Source organism: Muntiacus reevesi, chromosome 10 (assembly GCF_963930625.1).
Source record: "Muntiacus reevesi chromosome 10, mMunRee1.1, whole genome shotgun sequence".
NCBI lineage: Eukaryota > Metazoa > Chordata > Mammalia > Artiodactyla > Cervidae > Muntiacus > Muntiacus reevesi.
In genome coordinates this window covers 29882801-29892605 of record NC_089258.1, presented here as the reverse complement: position 1 = coordinate 29892605, position 9805 = coordinate 29882801, and positions in this window count along the sequence as shown.

Here is a 9805-nt window from a genome sequence, read left to right as displayed (position 1 = left end):
ATTTTAGCTAGTGTGTATAATGTTGCTATAACATTAGTAAACAAGCAGTCATTTGAATCCCTGTTTTCAATTAGTTTGGGTATATAGACCAATTAGTGGAATTGCTGGAACATAAAATAATCCTGTACTTAACTATTTTCCATGTCTGCACCATTTTCCATTCCCTACCAGCAATACACAAAGTTTCTAAAGTTTCCATGTCCTCACCAACATTCATTTTCTGTTTTGTCTTGTTTTATAATAGCCATCCTATGGGTGTGTAGTGTTTATCTCATTGTGGCTCTGACTTGTGTTTTCTTAAGACCTTCTAGAACTAACACCCAAAAAAGATATCCTTTTCATTATAGGGGACTGGAATGCAAAAGTAGGAAGTCAAGGGGTACCTGGAATAACAGGCAAATATGGCCTTGGAGTACAAAACGATGAAGGTCAAAGGTTGACAGAGTTTTGCCAAGAGAATGTACTGGTCATAGCAAACACTCTCATTCAACAACACAAGAGAAGACTCTACATATGAACATCACCAAATGGTCAATACTGAAATCAGATTGATTATTTTCTTTGCAGAATATTCTTCGGAGTTGTATTAACACATCTTTGAAGATGTGTTAAAGAGCTGCATTAAATATGTCAACAAATTTGGAAAACTCAGCAGTGGCCACAGTACTGGGAAAGGTCACAGTTTTCATTCCAATCCCAAAGAAAGGCAATGCCAAAGAATGTTCAAGTGAAAGTGAAAGTGAAAGTTGCTCAGTTGTGTCCGACTGCTTGTGGCCCCATGGACTGTATAGTACCTGGAATTCTCCAGGCCAGAATACTGGAGTGGTCTCCCACATTGCAGGTGGATTCTTTACCAGCTGAGCCACAAAGGAAGCCCAAGAATAATGGAGTGGGTAGCCTATCCCTTCTCCAGCAGATATTCCCAACCCAGGAATCGAACCAGGGTCTCCTGCACTGCAGGCAGATTCTTTACCAAATGAGCTATGAGGGAAGCCAAGGATGTTCAAACTGCCGCACAATTGCACTCATCTCACACGCTAGCAAAGTAATGCTCAAAATTCTCCAAGCCAGGCTTCAGCAGTACATGAACTATGAAATTCCAGATGATCAAGCTGGATTTAGAGAAGGCAGAGGAACCAGAGATCAAATTGTCATTGAAAAAGCATGAGAGTTGCAGAAAAACATCTACTTCTGATTTATTGACTACGCCAAAACTTTGACTGTGTGGATCACAACAAACTGTGGAAAATTCTGAAAGAGATAGGAATACCAGACCACCTGACCTGAGAAATCTTTGTGCAGGTCAAGAAGCAACAGTTAGAACTGACATGGAAAAACAGACTGGTTCCAAATTGGGAAAGGAGTACGTCAAGGCTGTATATTGTCACCCTGCTTATTTAACTTATATGCAGAGTATATCATGTGAAATGCCAGGCTGGATGAAGCACAAGCTGGAATCAAGATTGCCAGGAGAAATATCAATAGCCTCAGATATGCAGATGACACCATCCTTATGGCAGAAATGGAAAGAGAACTAGAGCCTCTTGATAAAAGTGAAAGAGGAGAGTGAAAAGGTTGGCTGAAAACTCAACATTCAGAAAACTAAGATCATGGGATCTGGTCCCATCATTTCATGGCAAATAGATGGGGAAACAATGGAAACAGTGAGAGACTTTCTTTTGGGGGGCTTCAAAATTATTGCAGATGGTGACTGCAGCCATGAAATTAAAAGACACTTGCTCCTTGGAAGAAAAGCTATGACTAACCTAGATGGCATATTAAAAAGCAGAGACATTGCTTTGCCAACAAAGGTCCGTCTAGTCAAAGCTATGGTTTTTCCAGTAGTCATGTATGGATGTAATGAGTTGGACTATAAAGAAAGCTGAGCACTGAAGAATTGATGCTTTTGAACTGTGGTATTGGAGAAGACTATTGAGAGTCCCTTGGACTGCAAGGAGATCCAACCAGTCCATCCTAAAGGAAATCAGTCCTGAATATTCATTGGGAGGACTGATGCTAAAGCTGAAACTCCATTACTTTGGCCACTAGATACAAAGAGCCAACTCATTTGAAAAGACCCTGATTCTGGGAAAGATTGAAGGCAGGAAGAGAAGGGGATGACAGAGGATGAGATGGTTGGATGGCATCACTGACTCAATGGACATGAGTTTGAGTAAACTCCGGGAGTTGGTAATGAACTAGGAAGCCTGGTATGCTACAATCCATGGGATTGCAAAGTGTCGGACACGACTGAGTGACTGAACTGAACTGAACTGACTGAATGATAAATGATGTTGAGCATCTTGCCATGTGTTTATTTGGCCATCTGTTACCTTCTTTCTTCTAGAAATGTCTTTTCAAGTCCTTTGCCTATTTTTGAATTGGGCTGTTTTTATTGAGTTTTAGTTGCCCTCTATATATTCCAGATATTACTTCGTTATCAGGCACATAGTTTGTAAATATTTTCTCCCATTCTGTGGGTTGTCTCTTTGCTCTTTCTTTTAAAAAAAAATGTTTATTTTATTTATTTATTCATTTGGCTGCACTGGGTCTTTTCTTTTCCCCCACTTATTTCTTTATTCATTTTTGGCTGCGCTGGGTCTTTATTGCTGCACATGGGCTTTCTCTACTTTTGGTGAGCAGGGGCGACTCTTCGTTGTGGTGCTCAAACTTCTCTTGTTGTGTCTTTTCACTCTTTTGATAGTATCTTTTGATCCACCAAAGTGGACTTCCCTGGTTGCTCAGACGGTAAAGTGTGCCTACAGTGAGGGAGACCCAGGTTTGATCCCTGGGTCGGGAAGATCCTCTGGAGAAGGCAATGGCAGCCCACTCCAGTACTCTTGCCTGGAAAATCTCATGGACAGAGGAGCATGTAGGCTACAGTCCAAGGGGTTGCAAAGAGTCAGACACGACTGAGTCAGACATGACTTCACTTTCCTTGATCCACCAAAGTTTTTCATTTTGATGGATGCCAATTTATCTTTCTTTTTTTCCTTTTTGTCTTGTGATACTGGTGTCATAACCAAGAAAGCACTGCTGAAGATTTTTCTCTATGTTTTCTTCTAGAAGATGTCAAATGACAAAAATAATACAATTCAGTAATGAGTTTGCTGTCCTTTATTCAAAGGAAAATAATTAATAGATTGAGGAGTATAGTGCCTACTGCACTGGGGCATCCTTCCTGAGAGATTTTAGGCAAGAGTAAGTTTTATAAAGTGTCAGCAGAGGCAGTGCTGAAACAGGATGTGATTGGCTGAGAGGTCTAGAAGTTTCTTATGAGGCCAGCGGGTCTTATTTTCCAGGTAACATAACTAAACAAAGCTGAGCTGGAAGATTTTGATGTGTACGTGAGGTTTCCTTAACTGAGAGGTGCTTCCCGTAGGTGCAGGCCGACTTGGGTTTAGATTTGTGACATGAGCCAGGCCCCTGAATCTGTTCATCACCTCCACTGTATAATCATAAGGGATTTGATTTAGGTCATACCTGAATGGTCTAGTGGTTTTCCCTTTCTTCAATTTAAACCTGAATTTTGCAATAAGGAGCTGAAATCTGAAATCCAATGAATATTCACTGGAAGGACTGAGGCTGAAGCTGAGCTTCCAATACTTTGGCCACCTGCTGGGAGGAGCTGACTCATTGGGAAAGATTCTGATGCTGGGAAAGATTGAAGGCAAAAAGAGAAGAGGCCAGTAGATGTTGAGATGGTTAGATAGCATCACCAACTCTGGACATGAATCTGAGCAAACTCCAGGCGATAGTGAAGGACAGGGAAGCCTGCAGTCCAAGGGGATGCAAAGGGTCAGACACGACTTAGTGACTGAACAACAACCAGTTCCCTGAAGAGGCCTCCCTTTTGTGGGTCTTGATATACCAACTACCTTTGTAAGAGCTAGTTTTTTAAAAAGCTTCATTTGTTTTTGGCTGTGGAGGGTCTTCGTTGCTGTACACGGGCTTTTCTCCAATTGCGTTGAGCAGGGGCTACTCTCTAGTTGCTGGCTTCTCTTGTGGCGCACAGGCTCTAGAGCTTTGGTTCAGTGGTTCTGGCACACGGGCCTAGCTGCCCCGTGGCACGAGGGATCTTCCTGGACCAAGGATCGAACTTGTGTCCCCTGCATTGGTCGGCAGATTCTTAGCCAATGGACCACCAGGGAAATCCTGTCAAAGTTTTATAGCTTTGGTTTCTCGGTTTAGGTCTTTGGTCCATTTGGAGCTAACTTTCGTATACGGTGTAACATTGAGGGTCCAAGTTCTCTCTCTGGCATGTAGATATCCAGCTTTCCCAGCACCATTTATTGAAAACACTGTCCTTTCCTCCCTACTTGAATGGTCTCGGCACCCTTGTTGATCAGAATTCGGAATCCAGCTCTGCAAGGCTTTATGAGTTACGCTTTTCTGTAGTACAGTGTGTGCCCCAGGCTTCTCAGAAGCAGTCTTTCTCTCTCTCTCCCAGACCTGGAAGGGACGGTCACAGGCCAGGCCTGGAGAGCCCCTGACATGCCTCCCTGGTCAAATGAGAAAGCCTTGGGCATCACCCAAAGCCAGCCCTGCTCCCTGTGGCTGCCACACCAGCTGACCCAGCCTGGCTCCAGGACTGCCCAGACCGGTTTCCAGGGTTTCTGTTCTCTGAGAGCTGCTTCCCTGACCACAGAGGTGGTGTTTTTTCACTCTTTCTCTTTCTGGCTGTATTTCTTCTCGAATTCCACCCTGCACCCCCACCTTTCTCTCTCTTCTCTCTCCTCTCCCAGCCCCTGCCTGCCCGTTACCAATCCCCAGGCCAAAGGCCCAGGGGCCCTGACTTCATTTCCATTCCCATGCCCAAGACTTTAGGCCCCTTTCCAGCCCTGGGCCCCCTGCCAGGCCAACCAGGCTGTGACCCAGAAGTTTCTATTTATTTAAGACATAAAATTATCAATAATTACATGACCAGAAAAGCTAACAATAACACTTCATATTTATTGGGTACTTCCCAGACATAGTTGACATACCATGTCATTTATTCCGCACAATAGACCCATGAGGTTGATACTGTTATTATGTCCTGTTAACAGACGAGAAACTAAGGCGGGAGGGCTCAAATTCAGTGCCCAAGGTCACACTGCAAGTAAGCGGCACAGTCAGGATTCAAACACCACCTCCAATAAATGCTTCTGGGCTGGACAGCCTGACACCCCTCCTGGTTGGTGACCATGGCCATTTAATGAACATGTGTGTGTGCCAACCAGTGTGTGTGTGTGTGTGTGTGTGTGTGTGTGTGTGTGTGTGAGACAGAGCAGTGATGGAGAGAGAGAAAGAGAGAGAATATTCTCAAAGGCCCTGGGAGAAGCAACAACCTTCCCAAGGCCAGGGGATGGTGAAGAGGGGGTAGAATTAGGTCTCAAATTAGTTTTCAAACTCCAGACCTTCTAATATCCAATGGGCATTGGTCCTTTTATCAAGGGAGGAGAGTGGATTGGAACAGAAAGCCAGTGACTGAGGCAGCTTGTAGTGAAACTTCTTGAGCACATCCCAGGACCCCTCACCTGGAAGCCTCCCTCTTCCTCAGGCCTGGCTCTGGGCTCCGCCTTTGTCTTTTCCGCACCTCCTGGCTGGACTCCCTAATACTGCTTTCCTAGCAGGCTCAGGCCTGCCTGGGTCTGAAGAAACTCCCCCAACCAGGCCAGCACGGGGCAGGGAATGAAGAGATAAACAAGACATGGTTTCACCTTTGAAGCACTCCCCATCTGGGAGGAGACGGGACTCTTTAGCCTGTAACCTAGGAGTCAAGTCCTCTGACACCCGCTTCTTCGGCCCCTGAAGCCCACCCGTCACCACATCATATGGGGGGTTCCTCCTGATTACCTCTCAATTCTGTCCACTTTCTCCATTCTAATCCAAGCTGTCATCTATCTGTAACTGTTAACGACTGCTAGCCCTTAGTACAGGGAGGCTGCCCAGTTTATGTGGCAGAGGGAGATGCAGATGAAGATGACTGAGAAAAGGGGAATCCACCAGATCGGGTTCTGAAGGTTGAATAGGAGTTTGCAGGTGGGAAGGTGGGAAGATATATTTAAGGGCCATAGGATTCACATGTAAAAATTTTTTTTTGGCTGTGCTGGGTCTTCGTTGCCTCCAGGTACACGGCCTTCTCTTGTTGTGATGTGCAGGCTTAGTTGTCCCATGGCATGTGGGATCTTAGTTTCCTGATCTGGGACCAAACCCGTGTCCTGGAAGGTGGATTCTTAACCACTGGACCACCACTGAAGTCCCAGATTCACATATAAAATCTTGGAGGTCATCTTAGGGTATGTGAAGAATGGCGGTAATTTAGAATTCATGATAGAGAGTGGTGGTGAAGGGACAGTGGGGTTATGGGGGCAGGCAGGGCCGATGGAGGCCTTTTCCCTATAGATTATGAGGAGCCCCTTAAGGTATCCAAGGGGTGGGGGAGGGAGCTCCGGCTGAAAATTCATTCCGCCTCTCCAGCAAATATAGGCTGGCTAAAGATTTCTATGTGGAATTTGTCCAGATAAGAAATATAGATGGCCCCAGGCCTCTGCCTAGGCGCCTGGAACTCTGTCATTTTCACCAGCGTCCCTTGTCATTAGTTTTATTGAAAGATCAGAAATAGGGAAATGACTCAGCCCATTTTCATTTGCAGAATAGTCACTCTAGGGGCTGAGTAAGTAGTGGACTGGAGAGGGATAGCCTTCAGGGGAGGCTGTGCAGTGGTCTGGGAGAGTCAGGTAATGGCAGTGGGAGAGTTGGGGTTGAGGGGTACGGATGTCAGGGGATGAGGGAGAACGAGGGCCGGAAGTTTCCAGCTCAGATGGATTGGCAGAGAAAGGCCCTACCCTCCTCCCCACCAGGGAAAGTCTCCGGGCCACGTCTTCTCTGCTCTCCACCTTAAGAAGAGGGAACATTAATCTGATTGGTCAGATTCCAGGATGATGCTTGGGTCAGGTTTACTTACGCATGGTGGGGTCGCCAAGCATCCAAAAGTCACACGAGAATGTGACGTTCTTCCCTTCACCCACACCTTAGTAAACTTTGCTTCTGCGGGTAGCTACTAGCCAGAAGGGAGAAGCAGGCTCAAAACAAAGGAGGGCTGGGGAGAGGCCCTCTTTCAGGCTGGGCCCGGGGCTCCATCCCAGCTTGATCAGAGAGCCCCGGGTGCTGGGCGGTCCAGTAAAACAGAACACAGCCTGCACCTCCTGCCTTTGCCCTGGGTGCCTGTTTCCCCTGGGAGTCTCCGGGGCAGCGTGGGGAGTGGCGGGGCAGGTCTAAAGTGGCTGCTATCTCCTTATGCTCCAAACCTGCCTTTATTCTGACAGCTTAGTCCAAAGAGGGAGACAGGCTAGGGAAGAGGGTGGCGAAGGGAAGAGAGAGGGTGTTGTCTTAAAGGTCAGAAACTGGCTCTAGGGAGTAAAGAAGAACAGGGGCCCCTCCCAGTGAGTCAGTGAGGGCAGGAGCTGCAGGGAAGGGCCAGGTTGCAGTTTAGAGAGGGCGCTGAGGGAAGGACGCAGGCCCAGCCAAATAGCCCTGGGATCAGGGGCTTCCACCCCAGTGCGTGGCTGTGTACCAGCTCCGTAACCTCAGTCCCACACTTCTCCAGCCCCTGGGTTCCCCAGCTGTGAACTGAGGCTCAGAACACCACACAGCCAGGATTGTCTGGCAGAGTCATTAAATGCGGTCATGTCTGTGACAGCACTTAATAAGCCGTAAACCTCTGCACAGCATAAAGACGTGTTATTCTTTTTATTATTCCCTTGGGAACAAAAAGCAGGGTGCCTCTGATAAACATTTGTCAACTCTTAGCTCCACCCAGCTTCTCTCTAATCAGCCTTCCCTCCAGTTTAAAAAAAAAAAAAATGCATTTATTCCTTCCCCCCAAACACCCTCTATAGGTTTGTTCAATGATACTCCTTTACCCCTTCGATCTTTCCCTTTCCACATGCTTCCTCCTTTTTTAAAAAAAAATTTTTTTTTTAATTTTTGGCTGTGCTGGGTCTTTCTCTCATTGCAGTAAACAGGGGCTACTCTTCCTTGTGGCGCGTGGGCCTCTCACTGTGGTGGCTTCTCTTGTGGCAGAGCACAGGTTCCAGGCACTTGAGCTTCAATAGTTGCAGCACGTGGGCTCGGCAGTTGTGGTACATGGGCTTAGTGGCCCCGAGGCATGTGGAATCTTCCAGACCAGGGATTGAACCCGTTTCCCCTGCATTGGCAAGTGGATTCTTATCCACTGTGCCACTAGGAAAGCCCCCATTTTTTTCTCCTAATATGCAATGATCACCCCAATATTAAAATTAGAGCCACTCCCCCCCAAATTTTCTTTGGTGTCCTTGCCCCGTCTAGCAACTGCCATATTCCTTCCTGTTTCGAGACTTATATTTTCACAGAATTTTGCAATTTATAAAGCCTTTTCTTTTCTTTTTTACACCTGTTATCTATCTTGTCCTACTGTTATTAATATCAAAACAAAACTCATTTAGCAGATGAGAAAGTATCAGATGAGGATCCAGCAGTCCTCGTTCTTTCTTTGATACCTCATTGCCTGCCTTTGCTGGTAAGCCTTCAAAATGAGTGGCCAGGATCTACTATCTCTATCTCCCTGCATCCGTCATATAATCTATTCTCTGCTTCCACCACTGGACTGCCCTCAAGGCCACAAGGGACAATGGCTCCTTCCAGCTGGCCCGGTTCAGAGGCCCCTCAAGACCTCACTCCTCTTAAGCCTTCACTGGCATGCATCTGACTCTACCCACTATCTTCTCTTTCTTCAAATTCGCTCTTTCCTTGGCTTGAACTAGGGCTTGACATCTACAACAGAGAAGGAGGTGATGGAGAGGGTTCCTTTTGTGTCTGTGGTTCCTGCACCTTGGTTGTGTGATGTTACGCCAAGTGGATCATGGAACCCTCACTTTGGAAATCTGCTTTCATGGTGTGCTCTGAGCTGTGGAAGGATTTCAAAAGCACATCCCCCCACCATAGCAGCTCAGTTACCAAGGTCTTTCCCCCAAAAAACAAGTTACCTTGGTTTTGACCAACTTGGCAGAAGTGAGGTTTTCGAATTGATGGCAAGCAGGGTCAAGTCATGACTTGGCTGGGCCTGGGAAGGTTAATGTCAGAAGCCTGGGATGAGAAAAATGGTCACTACTTGGACCCAATAGGAGTGGAGCTGGGACCACAGAGATGAACATAGGCATAGGTGATGCGGTAGAGGTGATGTCTAATTCTACACTGTATGATATAGTGACTACTGATGTGGCTCAGTGGTAAAGAATCTGCCTGCCAATGCAGGAGACACAGGTTCCATCCCTGGGTCGAGAAGATCCCCTGAAGAAGGAAATGGCAACCCATTCCAGTATTCTTGCCAGGGAAATCCCATGGACATAGGAACCTGGCGGGCTACAGTCCATGCAAAAGAGTCAGACATGACTTAGTGACTAAACAACAACAATAAATCAGGTTTACATTTAAATTAAAATGAAATAAAATTAAATATCTAGTTCCTTAGTCACACTAGCCTCCTTGCAAGTGCTCCATAGTCACACGTGGCTAGGGGCTGCCATGTTGGACAGCACAGATATATTACTAGAATGTTTCCATCATTGCAGAAAGTTCTATTGGACAGCACTGATTTTAGATCATTGGATAGAAAAGAATCAAAGGTAAGCAGTTGGCTAAGAGAGAGTAAGAGACTAGGAAGCACATCAGGAATGTTAAGTAATAAGTGGTTACATCTGAGATGGAAGGCAGGGAGGCACAAGGCCGGCAGGCACTATAAAAGTGCTCCCCTTTCATTCTCTGTGGGCATGTCTAGCATCTG